This window comes from Dasypus novemcinctus, chromosome 12 (genome assembly GCF_030445035.2).
Source record: "Dasypus novemcinctus isolate mDasNov1 chromosome 12, mDasNov1.1.hap2, whole genome shotgun sequence".
NCBI lineage: Eukaryota > Metazoa > Chordata > Mammalia > Cingulata > Dasypodidae > Dasypus > Dasypus novemcinctus.
The window spans coordinates 102,310,499-102,330,595 of record NC_080684.1 but is presented as its reverse complement, the minus strand read 5'-3'; the positions used below and the strand labels follow the sequence as shown (position 1 = coordinate 102,330,595).

Here is a 20,097-nt window from a genome sequence, read left to right as displayed (position 1 = left end):
AGCAGCAGCGGCACAGCCTCTTCCAGCCCAGAGGAGCACAGGACACGGCAGACCCACCTTGTTGGCCAAACTGGGTCAGCCCTGGCTGTGTCCCTCTCTCCTGTTCCCTGGCGAGGTGGATCCTTGCGCCCCACCCCACACCCTGTCTGTAGTCACTGCCCAGCCAGAGGATTCAAAATTGTCTGCTTGTGGGGGGTGGGTAGCGCGCAAGCAGCTGCAGCTCAGCATCTACTCCTGGTCTTCCCATCGAGACTGTTTTCCCCTGTGTGCCTCTCCCTTCTGGGTGGTGTCCAGCCTTGTCCTGGTGTCCTAAACCCTAGGACATTCTTTTCAAGCTGTTTCTGCCTGTCCTCTAGCAATTTTTCTGGAAGAGAAGTGAGTCCTCTGTCTTTCTAAACCACTATCATCCCCAAAGCTTGGACGTGTGATTTTTGACAAGAGCACCAAGTCCATTCAATGGAGAAAGAACAATCTCTCTAACAAATGTTTTTGGAACAAGTGGAAATCCACATGCAAAAGAATGAATTTAGAACTCCACATCTCACCATATCCAAAAAATTAATTCAAAAATGGATCAGCCACTTCAATGTAAGAGCCACGAAGACCAAACTCTTAGAAGAAAATATAGGGAAACATCTTTAAGACACTGTAGTAATGGATTCTTAGATTTTACTCCCAAAGCATGTGCAACACAAGAAAAAGAAATCAGCTGGAATTCATCAAAATTTGAGACTTTTGTATATCAAAGGTCATTAGCAAGAAAGTGAAAAGAAACTACAGGACTGGAGAAATTATTTGGAAACTATAATCTGATAAGTGTTTAATGGGCAAAATACATAAAGAATCCCTACAACTCCACAACAAAAAGACAAACAACCCAATTTAAAACTGGGCAAAGGATTTGCATAGACATTTCCTCAAAGAAGATATAAAAATGGCCAATAAGCCCATGAAATTATGATCAATATCATTAGTCATTAGAGAAATGCAAACAGAACCACAATAAGATACCACTTCACACCGATTAGGGTAGATATTATTTTTTAAATGGAAAAAATAAGTGTTTTGGTAAGGATGCAGAGAAATAGGAACCCTTGTGCATTGTTGGTGTGCATTTAAAATGGCACAGCTGCTGTTGAAAACAGTTTGGCACTTCCTCAGAAAGTTAGACATTGCGGAGGAAAGTTAATAAACTTGAAGACATATCAATATTAACTTTACAAAATGAAACACAGAGGCTTAAAAATAAGAAAAATACAGCATCAGTCTTTAAAAGCATCATCCTTCTTTGTGAAGACAGGTCGTGGGTAGTTCTTGGCTACTCTGTCACATGGCAAAGCACATGTCTGGCTAATTTCACTCAACACAATGTCTTCCGGGTGCATCCATGTTGTCTTGCATCAGAACTTCTTTCCTTTTTAGGGCTGAATAGTGATCCATTGTATGTATATACCACATTTAGTTTATCCATTCATCAGATGATGGACACTTGGTTGCAATCATTAATAACACCACTCTGAACATCAGTGTGCCAATATCTTGAGACCCATCTTTCAGTTCTTTAGGTTATATACCCAGCAGAGGAATTGCTGGATCATATGGTAATTCTATACCAAGCTTTCTGAGGAACTGCCAAGCTGTCTTCCACAGCAGGTGCACTATTCTGCATTCCCACCAGCAGTGAATTAATGTTCCTATTTTCTACATCCTCAACAACACTTTTTATGTTTTTCCTTAATAGCCATTCTAGGGGATGTGAAATGGCATCCTATTGTGGTTTTGATTTGCATTTCCCTCATGACTAATGATGCTCAGAATATTTTCACATGCCTTTGGACCAATTGTATATCCTCTTTGGAGAAATTTCTACTCAAGCCTTTTGATCATTTTAAAATGCATCTTTTTGTCTTCTTATTGTTCACTTGTAGGATTTCCTTATATATTGTGGATATTAAACTCATTGGGTATGTGGATTCTGAATATTTTCACCCTTTGTGTAAAGTGTTATTTTCCTTTCATGATAAAGTCCTTTGATGTACAAGAGTTTTAAATTTTGATGAGGTCCCACTTATCTATTTTTTATTCTTTGGTTGGTTGCACTTTGGGTATAAAGTCTAAGAAACCATTGCAAAACAGAGAACCTGATGATGCATCGCTCTAAGTTCTTTTTTTTTTTTCAGATTTATTTTATATATTTCTCCCTCCTCCACCCTCGTTGTTTGTTCTCACTGTGTCTGTTCATTGTGTGCTCGTCTTCTGTTTTTTAGGAGGCACCAGGAACTGAACATGTGGGAGGGAGGTTCCTAATCGTGTGAGCCACCTCTGCTCCTGCTTGTTGTGTTTCTCATTGTGTTTCCTCATTGTGTCCCTTTGTTGCACCATCTCATTGTATCATTTTGTTGTGTTGGCTTGCCTCGTCAGCCCATTACATCAACTTGCTGTCTTGCTCCTCTTCTTTAGGAGGCACCGGGAACCAAACCCGGTACCTCCCATGTGGAAAGTGTGTGCCCAGCTGCTTAAACCACATCTGCTTCTCTCCCTATATATATTTTTAAAAGACTTATTTATTTATTTCTCTCCCCTTCCCTTGCCTCTTGTCTGCTCTGTCCATTTGCTGTGTGTTCTTCTGCGTTCACTTGCACCCTCAGCAGCACTGTGAAACTGTGTCTCTTTTTGTTGCGTCATCTTGCTGCAGCAGCTCTCCATGTGGGCAGTGCCACTCGTGGGTGGGCTGTGCTTTTTTCACGTGGGGTGGCTCTGCTTGCAGGGTGCACTCTGTGAGCGTGGGGCTCCCCCACTCGGGGGCTCCCCTGCGTGGCACAGCACTCCTTGCATGCATCAGCACTGTGCATGGGCCAGCTCACCACACAGGTCAGAAGGCCATGGTATCAAACCATGGACCCTATGTTCTCCCTATATTTTTATCTAGGAGTTTTCTATTTCTACTTCTTCTATTTTAATCTTTGGTCCATTCTGAATCGCATGTTGTATATGGTGTGAGGGAGGGGTCCACCTTCAATCTTTGGCATGTAGACATCACATTCCCAGCACCACTTTTTGAAGAAACTTTTTCTCCCAGTTGAGAGAACTTGGCACCCTTTCAAAAGTCAGTTGTCGGGAAGTGGATGTGGCTCAAGCAGCTGGGCTCCCACCTATCACATGGGAGGTCCCTGGTTTGGAAACAGTGCCTCCTAAAGAAGATAAGCGAGACATAAAGCTAACACGATGGGCTGGCGCAACAAGCTGACACAGAACGCTGACTCAACAAGATGACGCAACCAAAAGACACAGTGAGGAAACACAATGAGAGACACAACAAACAGGCAGTGGAGATGGCTCAAGTGATTAAGTACCTCCCTCCCACTTGGGAGGCCCAGATTTGGTTCCTGGTGCCTCCCCCCACCAAAAAAAAAGAAGACAAGCAGACACAGACTGCAAACAACAAGGAGGGTGGAAGAAATAAACAAATACAAATAAATCTTTTTTAAAATTTTGAAATATTTGAACATTAAAAAAGTCAGTTCAGCTTGGACCAATGGATAGGGCATCTGCTTACCACATGGGAGGATGCGGTTCAAACCCTGGGCCTCCTCAACCCATGTGGAGCAGGCCCACGTGCAGTGCTGATGCATGCAAGGAATGCCGTGCCTTGCAGGGGTATCTCCCACGTAGGGGAGCCTCACGTGCAGGGAATCTGCCCCGTAAGCAGAGCCGCCCAGTGCGAAAGAAAGTGCAGCCTGCCCAGGATGGTGCCACACACATGGAGAGCTGACTCAACAAGATGACGCAACAAAAAGAAGCACAGATTCCTGGTGCCGCTGATAAGGATAGAAGCAGTCACAGAAGAACACACAGGAAATGGTCACAGAGATCAGACAACTGGGGGGCCCAGGAAGGGGAGAGAAATTTTTTAAAATCTTTGGGAAAAAAAAGTCAGTCGGCCATTAATGTGGGTCATGAGTTCTGAGCTCTCAATTTAATTCTAATGGTCTATATATCTGTCCTAGTACAAATACTATGCTTATTTTTTTTTAAGATTTAGTTTCTTTCTTTTTCCCTACACCTACATTGTTTGGATTTGCTGTGTCTGTTTGTTGTGTGCCGGCCTTCTTTTTAAAGAAGGCACCAGGAACTGAACCGGGGACCTCCACTGTGGGAGGGAAGTGCCTAATCGCTAGAGCCACCTCTCTGCCCTACTTTGTTGTGTCTCTCATTACGTTTTCCTCGTGCTTTGTTGTGTCATCTTGTTGCATCAGCTCATCACACCTCCCTGTAGCATTAGCTCACTGTCTACTTGTCTTCCATTGGAGGCACTAGGAACGAAACCTGGGACCTCCCATGTGGTAGGCAGGAGTTCAGTTGCTTGAACCACATCTGCTTCCCACCACGTTTTTTGATGAGTATGACTTTATAATAAGTTTTAAGATTGGAAGGGTGAGTCCTCTAACCCAGTTCCTCTTTTCCAAGATGGCTTTGGCTCGTTTAGGTCCCTTACTCTTCCATATAGATTTGATGGTTGGCTTTTCTATTTCTGTAAAGAAGGCCGTTAGAATTTTGATTGTGATTGTTTTGAATCTGTAAATTGCTTTTGGTAGAATTGACATCTTTAAGCTAGGAGAAATATTTTTTGAAAAAGGAAATAACCAATTTGATAGGGAATCAGAGGCTGAAAGGGTTTTGCCCTAAATCCTTATATTCCAAAGTATGACATCAAAAGATAACCAAACTGAAATATGCATAATATCACCATATTGATATTGGCATGTGATTTAGTGGCCATAGGTAATACTTTTTTTTTTTTTAATGTTAAGAAGGCTTGAAAATGGTTGTCTCTTAGAAGCTAGCAATTGTTGCAGTAGTCACAGTCAGGGACTGTTGTTCATTACAAACCTCTTAGAACAGGTGAGGATTTATCTCCAAGTATAAATTTAATAAAAACAAATATTAAATAAAAATCCAATCAATGCTCCTAAATGGATTAAGAGGGGGATATGTGGAAGGGGGTTAGAGGCTAAGATACCAGTACTGTTCAGGACACTTGGTGTACCTACTCAACAAAAGCTATTAGAAGAAGCAAGCCTTGGGAAGAAAGGAACCTTGAACCCAGAGAGAAGCAAGACCCTGGAAGGGAAGAACCCGGGAAGCATGAAACCTGGCAGACATTGGCAGCCATCTTGCTCCAACATGTGAAAATAGACTTTGGTGAGGGAAGTAACTTGTGCTTTATGGCCTGGTATCTGTAAGCTCCTACCCCAAATAAATACCCTTTACTAAAACCAAACCAAACCAAAACAAAACAAAACTATTAGAGTTTAGTGAGATTGAAGGATACAAGGTGACTATCAAATCAATTGTATTTTTCTGTATTAGCAAAGGACAATTGGAAATTGAAATTAAGGAACAATACCTTTTATAACAGCATCAACATATGAAAAAGGAAAAAATCTGACAAAAGATGGGTACATAATTTGGACACTGAGAGCTGCAAAACACTGCTGAGAGAAATTAAAGAAGGCATAAAAAATTAAAAGATATACTTTCCATGGATCAGAAGACTCAATATTGTCAATATGTCAACTCCTACCAGATTGATATATTGATTCAGTGTAATCCTAATCAAAATCCCAATAAGCTTTTTTTGTAGAAATTGCTATGTTGTGTCTGAATGTCATATGTAAATGAGAAGAACTAGAATAGCCAAAACAGTTTTTTTAAAAAAAGAACGAAATTGGACGACTTACACCGCCTGACTTCAAGGCTTATTATCCAGCTGCAATAGTTAAGACAGAATGAGATTAGTGTAAAGATAGACAACTAGAGTCCCGCTATTGGCACATCTATTGTTAGTTAATTTCAGATAAAGAAGAAATGCAATTTAGTCTTTCAGTAAGTGGTCCTGAAACATTTGGATATTCATATGGAAAAAATGTAGACTTTAATTCAGATATCACACCATGTACAGAAATTAATTAAAAATGGATCACAGATGTAAATATAAAACCTATTTGTAAAATTTATAGAAGAAAGCAGGGGAAAATCTTGTGACCTTGAATTCGGCATAGATTTCTTAAATAAAATAATCAAAGCATAATCCATGATAGAAAAATTGATAAATTGAACTTCATTAAAATGGAAAACTTCTGCTTTTTAAAGGCACTGTTAAGAGAATGAAAAAACAAATCACAGCATGGGAGATATTTATAAAGAATATATCATATAAAGAACTTTTGTCAATAATATATAAAGAATTCTCAAAACTCAATAATAAGAAAACAAATGACCCAGTTTTTTAAATGGGGAAAAGATTTGAACAGGTACTTCAACAACAACAACAACAAAAAACAGATGACAAAAAAGGCCATGAAAAGAGCTCATCTTCATTGGTCATAGAGAAATTCAAAGAAAAATCTCAATGAGATATCACAATACACCTATCGGAAAGTATCGCAATAAAAAGAATGACCATACCAAGTGCTGGTGAGAAGTAGCACAACTAGAACTTTCATCCACTTCTGATAGGAAAGTAAAATGATACAACAACTTTTTGGAGTTTGAAAATCTCTTTTAAAAGTGAAACATACACTTACTGTATTACCTACCCATTCCCTACCCATTCCACTCACAGGTATTTACCCAAGAGAAATGAAAGCATATATCACTACAAAGGCTTGTACATAATGTTCATAGCAGTTTTCTTTGTATGAGCCAAAAAATGGAAACAATCCAAATGCTCATCAATAGGTGAATGAATAAAATTGTGGAATATCCACATAATGGGATACTACTGAACAATAAAAGGAATGGACTATTGATATATACAACAACATGGATGAATCTCAAAGTAATTATGATGAGTCAAACAAGACAAGAATTCATGCTGTATGGTTCTGTTTATTTTTAAAAATCTAGAAATGCAAACTAATTTTTAGTGACATGAAGCAGATCAAGAATGGCCTGAGGATTCAGGAGGCAGGACAGAGAAAGTTTGGAAGGAAGGATTAAAAGGGGCATGAGGGAGTTTTTTGATATGATGGATTATGTTCATTCTCTTAAACGCAGTGATGGGTTCACAGATGTGGAATATATAAAAGCACATGCAGTTCATTGTAGGTAAATTATACATCAGTGAAGCTGGTTTTAAAAAGTGTTTTTACATAAACTATACCTTTTTCTCTTTCTCTAGACCTAAAACAAACAAGCACCCACCTAATCTCTAAAGGAAAGCATCTTAATTCTCAGTATAAAATCAATACAGATATTTCTTTGTAAGGATAAGAAACAAATAAAGAGCCTGTGAAGTCCCAAAGGGAGAATAGAGTATGATGAATGATAGCAATGGTTACCAAAAATAGGAGATATCAATAAATGTTTTATTTAGTATTCTCAATAATATTCAAGTGGTCTTTGTCTCCATGAAACTGGAGCATAATGTCTGTTACTAAGGTTTCCAGTACAAATGCAAGAAAAAGAAGGTTCTCCCCCTTTCTGTCTGTTTGGATATAGTAGCCAAGATCCAGTGGGGGAATACAGGAAATTCTCAAAACATGGAGAAGGGAAAATAATGTTTACAACGCAGAAATAAACTTTTTTTTTATTTCTCTCTTCCCCCCTTCTCCCCTCCTCCCCCGTTGTCTGCTCTGTGTGTCCATTTGCTGTGTGCTCTTCTGTGTCTCCTTGTATCCTCATCAGGCGGCTCCAGGAACTGATCCTGGGACCTTCTGGAGTGGGAGAGAGGCGATCATTCTCTTGCACCACCTCAGCTCCCTGGTCTACTGCATCTCTTATTATCTCTCCTCTGTGTCTCCTGTTGTGCCATCCTGCTGCGCCAGCTCTCTGTGTCGGCTGGCACTCCTGCACAGACAGCGCTCCGGCATGTCAGGGTACTTCCATGTGGGCTGGCACTCAGCGAGGCCAGTTTGCCACACGGGCTAGCTTGCCTTCACCAGGAGGCCTTGGGCATCAAACTCTGGACCTACTATATGGTAATTGGGACCCAACTGCTTGAGCCACAGCCATTTCCACAGAAATAAACTTGTAAACAGAGAAAAAGAAAAAAGAAAACAAGGCAGACAGTAATAGAAAAAGTAATCTGATATAGGACAATAGCTAAATTTCAAACCAAAATATAAACCATATGTAGGCTAATTACTACAAAAAAAAATTGAACTATTGAATTAAAGGAAAAGATCAAGAAATTTATGCTGACAGAGAGGTCAAGAACACAGGGATGGAAATGATGACAGAAAAGATGTGAAATATGGAAGACAAACCTAGAAGATTGACTAGACATATAATAATATTACCTAGAAGAAGAGAGTTGAAGGAGAAGCAATAATCAAAGCAATAAAAGAAGCATGTTCCTTAGACTAGAGAAAGCCCTGACTCTTTAGATCACATGCCTTAAAATTAATTAATGAGCCAAAATTAACCAAAAGGTCTGTTTTAGTTTGCAAAAGGGGTGATGATGAAAAGTACAAGAAATGTGTTGGATTTTATATAGGGGATTTATTTGGGGTAAAAGCTTACAGTTCCAAGACTATGAAAAGTCCAAACTGAAGCTCCATCTGAGATGCTTTCTCACCACAGTCAGCTGCTGTTGATCCCAGGGTGTTGCCACATGGTGAAGCAAGATGGCCACCAATCTCTGTGGAGGTCTCTGCCTTCCCCTCCAGAATCTACTCTCGTAGAGCTCAGCCTTGAGCAACCAGGCATAGGGCCTGACTCTTTCTGAGCCTGAGCTCTTGGAGCCTCTCCAGGCTTCTGTTTTCCTGCAGTCCTCTCTCTCACATTGCAGAGTCAAATATGCCAGCTTTCTTTTCCTGTGTCTGTTGTGTGAGTCCAGCAAGGGAGTGGAGGGTCAACCTGAGTCACTCCTCACTGACGTAGTCCAATCAGAAGCTTTACAGTGAACTTGTCAAGTAATCTAATCAAAGTCCCCTCAGCTGAGTTTAATGCAATCAAAGGGTACCACACCCAGAGGAATAGATTACTTTACAAACATAATCTTGCACTTTTTAGGATTCATAAAATAATCTCAAATTGCCACAGGATGTCATACATATACATATACTGGTGAGAATTTTTTTTAATTTTAAGAATTCAAAAAAGGGTAAAAAACAGATTACCAAAAAAAGCATAAAGAATCAAGATGGCAACAGAATTATTCCATAAAATACTAACTGCCAAAAGAAAATGGATTAATGTTCTCCAGAGTTTGAGGGAAATGATTGTGACTCAAGTATTTTATGCTGACCAACCCAGCTTTCAGTGTGAGGGTAACAGAGAGAGTCTCAGGACCACTGCTCCAGCCATCACACTGCTTCCCTTTCCCACCCCACACCACAGAGATAACAGAAAGTAGATCTTGAAATAAATCCATAATAGTGCTGGAAAACAAGAAGTGGTGGCCTCACTGAACCAGAAGCTATAAAGAATCCCTTAAAAAATGGAAGGCAGGAATACAAAAATGAGGTTGGCAAAGGAAACCATAGCACAAAATGCAGGAAGGAGAGCACTGCTGTGAAAGGTGGAAGGGTCTCAGGGTCTCTGACTGTGTGTCAAAATGGTAGATCTGGGGAGGAGGAGAAGCTCCTACCAGGATGATTGGTTCGATATGAAGAAAATAGATGAATTACTTCCTCCCTTTGCCCACCAGTGGCAAGCAGAGAAAAAAACAAAACAAAAACCAGAAGCATCAAACTCCAATGAATGTAGGAATAGCTGGCCAAAGACACCTGGATGGCTGTTGTTTTAATTAATTTGCCAAAAGGGTGCCAATACAGGGTACCAGAAATGTGTTGGCTTTTATAAAGGGTATATATTTGGGGTAAGAGCTTAAAGTCCCAAGGCTGTGAACAGTCCAGCTCAAGGCACATAAGAGGTGCTTTATCACCCAAGTCAGTTGCCATGTGTTGCAGCAAGATGGCGGCTGGTCTCTGCCTGGTCTCTACCTTCCCCTCCCGGGTGTACCGTCTCCCCGAGCCCAGCCGAGGGCAGCCAGGCAAGGGTGTGTCTCTTCCTGGGCCTCTTCTCTCAGGCTCAGGTGCTGAGCTTCTGGCGCTCTTCTCCTGATTTCCGTGCAAGCTATCAGGCAAATGACTCCTCTCTCCCCAGGACCTCAGCTGCCTGAGCCTGTCCTTTCTGTCACACAGCAGGATCCAAAATGGCAGAGCCCTGTTTTCTAGTATGTTTCCGTGCTGATGCCTGCAAGGAGTGCCCTGCCACACAGGGGTGTCTCCGGTATAGGGGCACCCCACATGCAAGGAGTGTGTCCCATAAGGAGAGCCACCCTTCGTGAAAGAAAGTGCAGCCTGCCCAAGAATGGTGCCACGCACATGGAGACCTGACACAGTGAGATGATGCAACAAAAAGAAACACAGATTCCTGGTGCCGCTGATAAGCATGGAAGTGGTCACAGAGGAACACGCAGCAAATGGACACAGAGAGCAGACAAGCGGGGGAGGGGGAGGGAAGGGGGAAAGAAATAAGTAAAAAAAATAAATCTTTAAAAAAATTAGTCAGTGGAAGAAAACTCCATTATAAACTAAATATTGGAGTTGGCAGTTAAGGATTTTATAATAATTATGATTAGTATCTTAAAGGATATGCAAAATGATGAGGAAAGAGAGAGTATTTCAACAGAGAATTAGAATCCACATAATTTAAAATGATAAAGTGAACCTGTAGGTGGATGAGGACTGTGGTTAATAGTAGAAATACAAGAATGTTCTTCTATGAACTAAAACAAATGTACATCACTATTACAAGATGATAATAATATGGTGATGCATGGAGAAAATACAGTTAATTGGGCTGTCGCTAACAGCAATATAGTAATAATCTTGCACCAGCGTCAAAGAAGGTCATATATCAACATTAAGGGACAGCAATACAAAGGTATGGGGTTATTTCTTTTGGACTAAGGAAAACGTTCAAAACTTTACTGAGGCAATAACTAAACAACTAATGAAAGTGAAAGCCATGAGTGTATACTACGAAGATTGTACAAGGCATGGGACTACATAAAACAGTGAACCATGCAGTAGAAGATGGACTGTGTTTAACAATATAAATACGAGAGTGTTCTCTCATGAGGATAACAAATGGACAATAATACTATGTAGTGTTAATAATAGGGGATGTGTGGAAAAACATACTAAATGTTAGCTCTGGACCTCAGTTAGTGGAAAAGACTATTGATGTTCTTTCATAATCTGTAACAAATGTTCCACAACAATGTAAGGTGGAGGAGTGATGTAGGGGATTCTGCACATTATGCATGATTGTTTTGTCAACTCACAACTTCTCACCATGCAGAAGAGAGAGGGACAAAGGAAAAGAATCACAACCACAAAATTATGAGTTAAAGGGGCAGCTGCTACCTCCAGCACCCTCCCACACCCCATAGACACTTTTGAATTCTCAGGACTTGGGCCAGTGTCTACAGAAAAAGGGAACCACCTCCCCAAGAAAGGTGAGACGGAGGGACACAGCCTAAGCCTTATTCCCCTTTGACCCTCCAGTCTGGTCCGCTGTGTCCCACGGGCACTTCCACGCTGGCTGGGGCCACCCCATAGTTTGCCTTGGGAGCCACCTCGAGGATAAAGAGATCTGGAACTAAGGATATCCGAGTCTCCCCATCTCTCTCTACTAACCAGGACTGATTGTTGAGGACACAAAGGCGAGTGGAATTATTTTCTACCTGGGAAAAGGGAGAGGACTGCCAGCTAAGGCTGCAGAACTGTCTCTGAGAAAGTTTGAATTATCGAGTTTCTTAGCCGCCTGGCAGGAACCGGTGTCACATTGATCCAGTCTGTGTTGCTGCCAACACAGCCAACCAAACATTGAAGAGAGAGAGCTGCTGAAGTGTGTCACCTGCTGGCAGCCCTAGGAACTGCATGTGAGGAAATTAAAAATAAATAAGAGTCTCTGTAGCTTCCTCTACAAGGCCCTAGGAAGTGGGTCTGCAACCCATTACTGGGTCTAGAGCCAAGTTTTGGGCAACTAATAGGGACAATCCTAAAGACCCAGGCTGAACCAAGCACCAAAGAAGAGCAGTAACACACAGCTTCCCATCACAAAAATCTCTACAAAAGAGAGAGAAAGTGAGCATCTGAGTAAACTCACCATCCTAATCAGATGCCTAGACATCAGCAAAAAATTACAAGTCATATGGGAAGGGGATTTGGCTCAACTGATAGATCATCTGCCTACCATATAAGAGATCCAGGGTTCAAACCCAGGGCCTCCTGCCCCGTGTGGTGAGCTGGCCCATGCGCAGTGCTAATGCATGCAAGGAGTGCCGTGCCGTGCAGGGGCACCCCCACATAGGGGAGCCCCAGGTGCAAGGAGTGCACCCCACGAGGACAGCTGCCCTGCATGGAAAAAGCACAGCCCACCCAGATCTGACACTGTACACACAGAGAGTTGTTGCAGCAAGAATATGCAACAAAAAAAGACAGATTCCCAGTGCTGCTGACAAGAATGTGAGTGGACACAGAAGAACACACAGTGAATGGACACAGAAAGCAGACAATGGGGGTGGGGTGGGGGAATGGGAGAGAAATAAACAAAAAATAAACCATAAAAAAAATTACAAGTCATACTAAGAATATGGAAGACTTGGCCCAAGGAAAGGAATATATCAGAGCCCCAGAAGAGATGCAGGATTGGACACAACTAATTAATGAAATGCTCACAAATTTCCAAAGTCAGATTAATAAGTTGAAAGACAATATGGCTATAGAGATAAACAACATCAAGAAGACATTGAAGACATTGAACAACCACAAGGAAGAATTTGGAAACCTAAATAGAAAAGTACAGAGCTCGTGGGAATTACACGATAGGTGAGAGAGAAGCGGATTTGGCTCAATGGATAGAGTGTCTGTCTACCACATGGGAGGTCCAGGATTCAAACTCAGAGCCTCCTGACCTGTGTGATGAGCTGGCCCAAGAGCAGTGCTGATGTGCGCAAGGAGTGCCCTGCCACGCAGGGGTGTCCCCTGTGTAGGGAGCTCCCACGTGCAAGGAGTGCACCCCATAAGGAGAGACGCCCAGCGCAAAAAAAAAATGCAGCCTGCTCAGCAGTGGCGTTGTACACACAGAACTGACACAGCAAGATGATTCAACAAAAAGAGACACAGATTCCCGGTGCCGCTGACAAGAATACAAGTGGACACAGAAGAACACACAAAGAATGGACACAGAAAGCAGAGAACTGGGGTGTGGGGGTGGGGAGGAAGGGGAGATAAATAAATTAAAAAAATAAATCTTAAAAAAACACATTAGAGACATACAAAAGCAGACTCAAAATGACAGAAGAAAGAATAAGTAATACTGAAGACAGAACAACTCAAGTTGAAGAAAGAAAAGAACAGAGAGAAAAAAGAATGGAAAAAATGGACAGGGGCTCAGGGAGCTGAATGACAATGCAAAACTTAAGAACATATGCATCATGGGAATTTCAGAAGCAGAAAAGAAGGGAAAGGCAAGAAAGACTATTTGAGGAAATAAATAGCTTAAAATTTCCCAAATAACAAAGGAAGAAATGAACTTGCATGTCCAGGAAGCACAGCATATCACAATCAGAGTAAATAGGAATAGGCCTAGTCCAAGACACACACTACTCAGCATGTCAAACATCAAAGATAAAGAGAAAATTCTGAGAAGGGGAGGGAAAGGCAAACCATCACATACAAGAATAAAATGGCAGAACTAAATAATGCATTAACAGTAATAACTTTGAATGTGAATTAACTCCCTGACCAAAAGATACAGACTGGGAAGCAGATGTGGCTCAAGCATTTGGGCTCCCGTCTATCAGAGAGGAGGTCCAAGGTTCAAAGCCCGGGGCCTCCTGGTGAAGGCAAGCTGCCCATGTGGCAAGCTGGACCACATGGAGTGCTGGCCTGGATAGAGTACTTCCCCATGCAGGAGTGCTACTCCACGCAGGAGTGCTGGCCCACATGGAGCGCTGGAGGAGCAGGATGACACAACAGAAAGAGACACAGAGGAGAGAGAATAAGAGACACAGCAGATCAGGGAGCTGACGAGGTGTAAGAGAATGATCACCTCTCTCCAAATCTGGAAGGTCCCAGTATCGGTTCCTGGAGCTTCCTGGTGAGAATACAAGAAGATACAGAAGAACCCACAGTGAATAGACACAGAGAACAGACAATGGAGGGAGGGGGGAGAGAAAAAAGGATATCGGCTGACAGAATGGATTAAAAAAACATGATCTATCCATATGCTGCTTACAAGAAATGCACCTCAGACCCAGGGATACAAACCGGCTGAAAGTGAAAGATTGGAAAAAGATACTCCACACAAATAGTGAAAAAAAAAGAGCAGGGGCAGCTATACTAATATCGGAGAAAACAAACATAAATGCAAAAAAAAGTTATAAGAATACAGAAGGCCTTTATATATTAATAAAAGGGACAATCCCCCAGGAAGATATAACAATCAAAATATTTATGCACCTAACCAGAGCGCCCCAAAAATACATGAGACAAACTCTAGCAAAACTGAAGGGAAAAATAGACATCACTACAATAATCATTGGAGACCTCAACATCCTACACACATCATTAGATAAAACCTCTAGGCAGAAAATCAACAAGGAAACAGAGAAACTGAACAATATGATAAACAAATTAGACCTAAAAGACATATACAGACCCTGGCACCCAAACTCAGAGGATTATACATTCTTCTCAAGTGTCCATCGATCTCTCTCCAGGATAGGCCACGTTAGGTCACAGGGCAGGTCTCAATAAATATAAAAAGACTGAAATTATACAAAGCACCTTCTCAGAGCATAATAAAACGAAACTGGAAATCTATAATAGACAGGAAAGAGGTAACTTCACAAAAGTGTGGAGGCTAAACAAAGTACTCCTAAATAATCAGTGGGTCAAAGAAGAAATTGCAAGCAAAATCAAGAAATATATTAAGACAAATTAAAACTAGAAAGCAACTTAGTCATAATTTATGGGATACAGTGAAGGTAGTCTTGGAGAGGGAAATTTAGAGCTGTAAACATCTCTCCTAGGGGAGAGGGTATAGCTCAAGTGATTGAGTGCCTGCTTTCCATGTAGGAGGTCCTGGGTCCAATCCCTGGTACCACAAAAAAACAAAAACAAGGAAAACCCTATCTTAAAAAAGAAGAAGACTAAAATCAAAGATCTAACTGAACAACTGGAGAAACTAGAAAAGAACAGCAAACCAATCCTAAAGCAAGAAGAAGGAAAGACATAATGAAGATTAGAGCAGAAATAAACGAAACTGAGAACCAAAGAACAATGGAGAAAATCACCAACCAGCAGCTGGTTCTTTGAGAAGAAGAATGAAACTGACAAAGCTCTAAATAGACTAACAAAGAGAAAAAGAGAGAAGATACAAATAAGTACAATAAAAAATGGAGGGGAAGTTACCACAGTCCCCACAAGAAGGAAAAAATAGATCATAAGAGGATATTTATAGGAACTGTATGTCAACAGATGAGACAACCTCGATGAAATGGACAAATTCCTAGAACTGCACAAACAACCTACCCTGATGCTAAAAGAAATACAAGAACTTAAACCAATCATGTTTAGAGATTGAATATGGTATCAGAAATCTTCCAACAAAGAAAAGTCGAGGACCAGATGGCTTCACAGGTGAATTCTACCAAGCATTTTGAGAAGAATTTACACCAATCCTATTTAAACTCTTACAAAAAATTGAAGAGGAAAGAAAAGTACCCAACACATGTTGTGAAGCCAACATCACCCTAATACCAGAGCATGGAAAAGACCCTACAAGAAAAGAAAATTGCAGACCAGTCTCTCTCTCAACATAGATGCACAATTTCTCAACAAAATACTTGAAAACTGAATCCAACAGTATATCAAAAACACTTATGCATCAAAACCAAGAGTGATTTATTCCTGGTATGCAAGTCTGATTCAAAGTAAGAAAATCAATTGATGTAATACACGAAAATAACAAATTGGAGGATAAAAACCACATGATCACCTCAAATTGATGCAGAAAAGGCATTTGACAAAATCCAGCATCCTTTCTAGATTAAAATACAGTTCAAAAGATAGGAATAGAAGGAAAATTCCTCAAAACGATAAAAGGCATATATGAAAAACCCACAGCCAACATCGTTCTCAATGGGGGAAGTTTGAAAGCTTACTCTTTCAAATTGGGAACAAGACAGGGATGCCTAGTGTCACCATTGTTATTCAACATTGTGCTTGAGTACTAGCTAGAGCAATTAGACAAGAAAAAAATTAAAGGAAAAAAGAATTTTAAAAATGAAAACTAAAAAGGGGAAAAAATTAAAGGCATTCAAATAGGAAAGAGCAAATAAAACTCTCACTATTTGCAGACTACATGATCCTATATTTAGAAAATTCTGAAAATACTATGGCAATACTCCTTGAGGTAATAAATGAGCCTCACAAAGTGGCAGGATATAAGATCAACATGCAAAAAGCAGTAATGTTTTTGTACACGAGTACTGAACAACCTGAGGCAGAAATCAGGGAAAATTCCCATTTAAAATAGCAAGAAAAAAGACTCAAATACTGAGGAATCAATTTAACTAAAGTAGTACAGGACCTATACGGAGAAAACTACAAAGCAATGCTAAAAGAAATAAACGAAGACCTAAACAAATGGAAAAACATTCCATGTTCATTGACTGGAAGGCTAAATATCATGAAGATGTCAAGCCACCCGAAATGATTTATAGAGTCCATGCAATACCCATCAAAATTCCAACAGTCTGGGAAGCGGATGTTGCTGAAGCAGCTGGGCTCCCACCTACCACATGGGTGGTCCTGGGTTTGGTTCCCCATGACTCCTACAGAAAATGAGCAACACGGTGAGCTGACACAACAAGATGACGCAGCGAGATGACACAACCAAGAGACATAGCGAGGAAACACAGAGACACAACAAACAGGGAGCAGAGGTGGCACCTTTCTGTCACATGGGAGGCCCGGATTGGATACTGGGTGCCTCCTAAAGACAAGCAGACAGCAAGTACAAACAACAAAGGAGGGAGGAATAAATAAATAAAAATAAATATTTTTTAAAAAATTCCAACAGCCTACTTTACAGAATTAGTAAAAGGGATTTACCAAATTAATTTGAAGGGAAAGTGCATCCAAATAGCAAAAAGCATTCTAAAAAAGAAGAGTGACATGAGAAGAATTTCACTGCCTGAACTTGAAACATATTACAAAGCTACAGTCATCAGAAGAACATGATATTGGCATAAATATAGACAGAGAAATCAGTGGAATAGAAATTAGAGTCCAGAAATAAACCCGCACCTCTATGGCTAACTGCTTTTTGACACACATATCAATCCATGTTAATGGGACGAAACAGTCTCTTCAAGAAATGGTGCTGGGAGAACTGGATATCTATAAACAAATCAGTGAAAGAGGTCCTCTATTCCCACTCCCTATACAAGAATCAACTCAAGATGGATCAAAGACCTAAATATAAAAGCCAGGACCTTAAAACTATTAGAAGTAAATGTGGGGAAACATCTACGAGACCTTGTGGTCATGGTGGCTTCTCAAAATTAAACACTTTTGCACCTCCCAGGACTTTTTCAAAAGGGTGAAAATACAGGTGACTCAATGGGAAAAAATATTTGGAAAGCACATATCTGTTAAGGGCTTCATACCCATGATACATAAAGAGATGCTCTATGTCAACACTAAAAAGACAAACAACCCAATTAAAAACTGGACAAAAGGCTTGAATAGACATATTTGTCCAAGAAGAACTACAAATGGCAAAAAACACATGAAAAATGATCAACATCACTAATGATTAGGGAAATGCAAACCAAAACTACAATGAGGTATCATCTCACATCTATCAGAATGGCCACTTTTAAAAAGACAGAGAAAAAAAGCATTGCAGAGGATGTGGAGAGATAGGAACATTTATTCACCATTGGTTTGAATGCAGAAGGGTACAACCGCTGTGGAGGACTGTTTGGCAGTTCCTAAAGAAGTTTAATATAGACTTGCCACTTGACCCTGCAATACCACTACTACTGTGTAGATACCCGGAAGAACTAAGAGCAGTGACACAAACAGATCTGCACACTGATGTTCATAACGGGGTTATTCACTATTGTCAAAAGCTGGAAACAACCCAGGTGTCCATCAACCGATGAGCAGATAAATAAACTGTGGTGTATTCACACAATGGAATATTATGCAGCTGTAAGAAGAAATGAAGTTGTAAAGCATATACAACATGGATGAGCCTGAGGACATTATGTTGAGTGACACAAGCCAAACACAAAAGGATGAATACTGTATGATTGCACTAAATATATTAAATATATTGTGTAACCCTGTATGAATTCTTTTATATAAAATGTAAATATAAATCCATTTGTTAAGATGAAATTAGTTTAGTGGTTATATAGGGCTGGGGAAGGAATGCTAAGGGTGTGGAGTTTTTCTTTTTGGAGTAATGAAATTGTTCTAAAACTTTTCTGATGATGAATGCACAACATTGTGATTACACTAAAAGCCATTGATTATACACTTTAGAGAGATCCTATGGTATGTGACTGTATCTCAATAAAACTGCTTAAGAAATAAATAATTGCAAGAATAGCCAGAAATAGCAGCTATGTACAGTAGGGGAAACGGAGAGATTGAGTGTGAAGAATTTTCTAGCTTTCTGTTTTTTGTTTATTATTATGATTATGAAAATAATGAAAATGTTCTAGAGATGACTGAAGTGAAAATGCACAATTATGTGATTATACCAAATACCATTGATTGCACACTTTGGATGAATTGTATCCTTTATTAATATGTATCAATAAAACTGATTTGTTTTTAAAAAGCATTAGATAAAAAAAACAACAACACAAAACCCAAACCAAAACAAACAATAAAGAACAGCCAAACATAGCAGGTAAGTACAACAGGGTAAACAGAGAGAGATTGAGAAGTGAAGAATTTTCTTGTTTGTTTATTCACCTGGGTTTTTTTCTTTATTATTATTATTATTGAAATGATGAAAATCCTCTAATAATGATTGAAGTGATGAATGCACAACTATGTGATTATGCCAAATACCATTGGTCGTATACTTTGGATGAATTGTATGCTTTATTAATATGAATCTATAAAATTGATCTGTTAAAAAATAAAGCAATGATCAACAAAATTGACAAATCTCAATTTTGTTAACAAGACTGACAAAAAAAGAGAAGACACAAACTACCAATACCAGAAATCTGATGGAAAGGTTTTGGTAATGGATGGTGATGATGGTAGCACAACATTGTAAATGAAATTCACACACTGAATTGTGTATTTGCAAGAGGTTAAAATAGGAAATTGTGGGAAACGGACTTTGGCCCAGTGGTTAGGGCGTCCGTCTACCACATGGGAGGTCCGCGGTTCAAACCCCGGGCCTCCTTGACCCGTGTGGAGCTGGCCATGCGTAGTGCTGATGCGCGCAAGGAGTGCCCTGCCACGCAGGCGTGTCCCCCGCGTAGGGGAGCCCCACGCGCAAGGAGTGCGCCCGTGAGGAAAGCCGCCCAGCGTGAAAAGAAAGAGCAGCCTGCCCAGAAATGGCGCCGCCCACACTTCTCGTGCCACTGACAACAACAGAAGCGGACAAAGAAACAAGATGCAGCAAATAGACACCAAGAACAGACAACCAGGGGAGGGGGGGAAATTAAATAAATAAATAAATCTTTAAAAAAAAAAAAAATTAATGCATTGAAAACTATTAAAAAAAAAAAATAGGAAATTGTATGTTCTATATATGATATCGTAATACATTTTTAAACCCCATAGAATTGTACAACACAGAGTGAGCCCAAATGTAAACTATGGACGGTAGTTAATACAGTTACTGTATAGTAATATTGCTTCATCAATTGTAAGAAATGTTATTAATAGGGAAAACTGTGGGGGGGGGTATATGGGAACTCTTTTCTGCATGATGTTTCTGTAAACCTACAATTCCTGTAAAAAATAAATTAAACCCTCCCTGAAAAAAAAGGAAATAAAACTGAAGATATCTGAGAGCCAGTACTGAAGG

At 40.2% G+C, this 20,097-nt stretch overlaps 1 pseudogene; it reads left to right on the top strand.

The window, feature by feature from the left end:
- The window catches only part of LOC101443090 (cytochrome P450 2D17-like), a 58,427-nt pseudogene that overhangs the window by 24,726 nt on the left and 13,604 nt on the right, over positions 1–20,097 (top strand).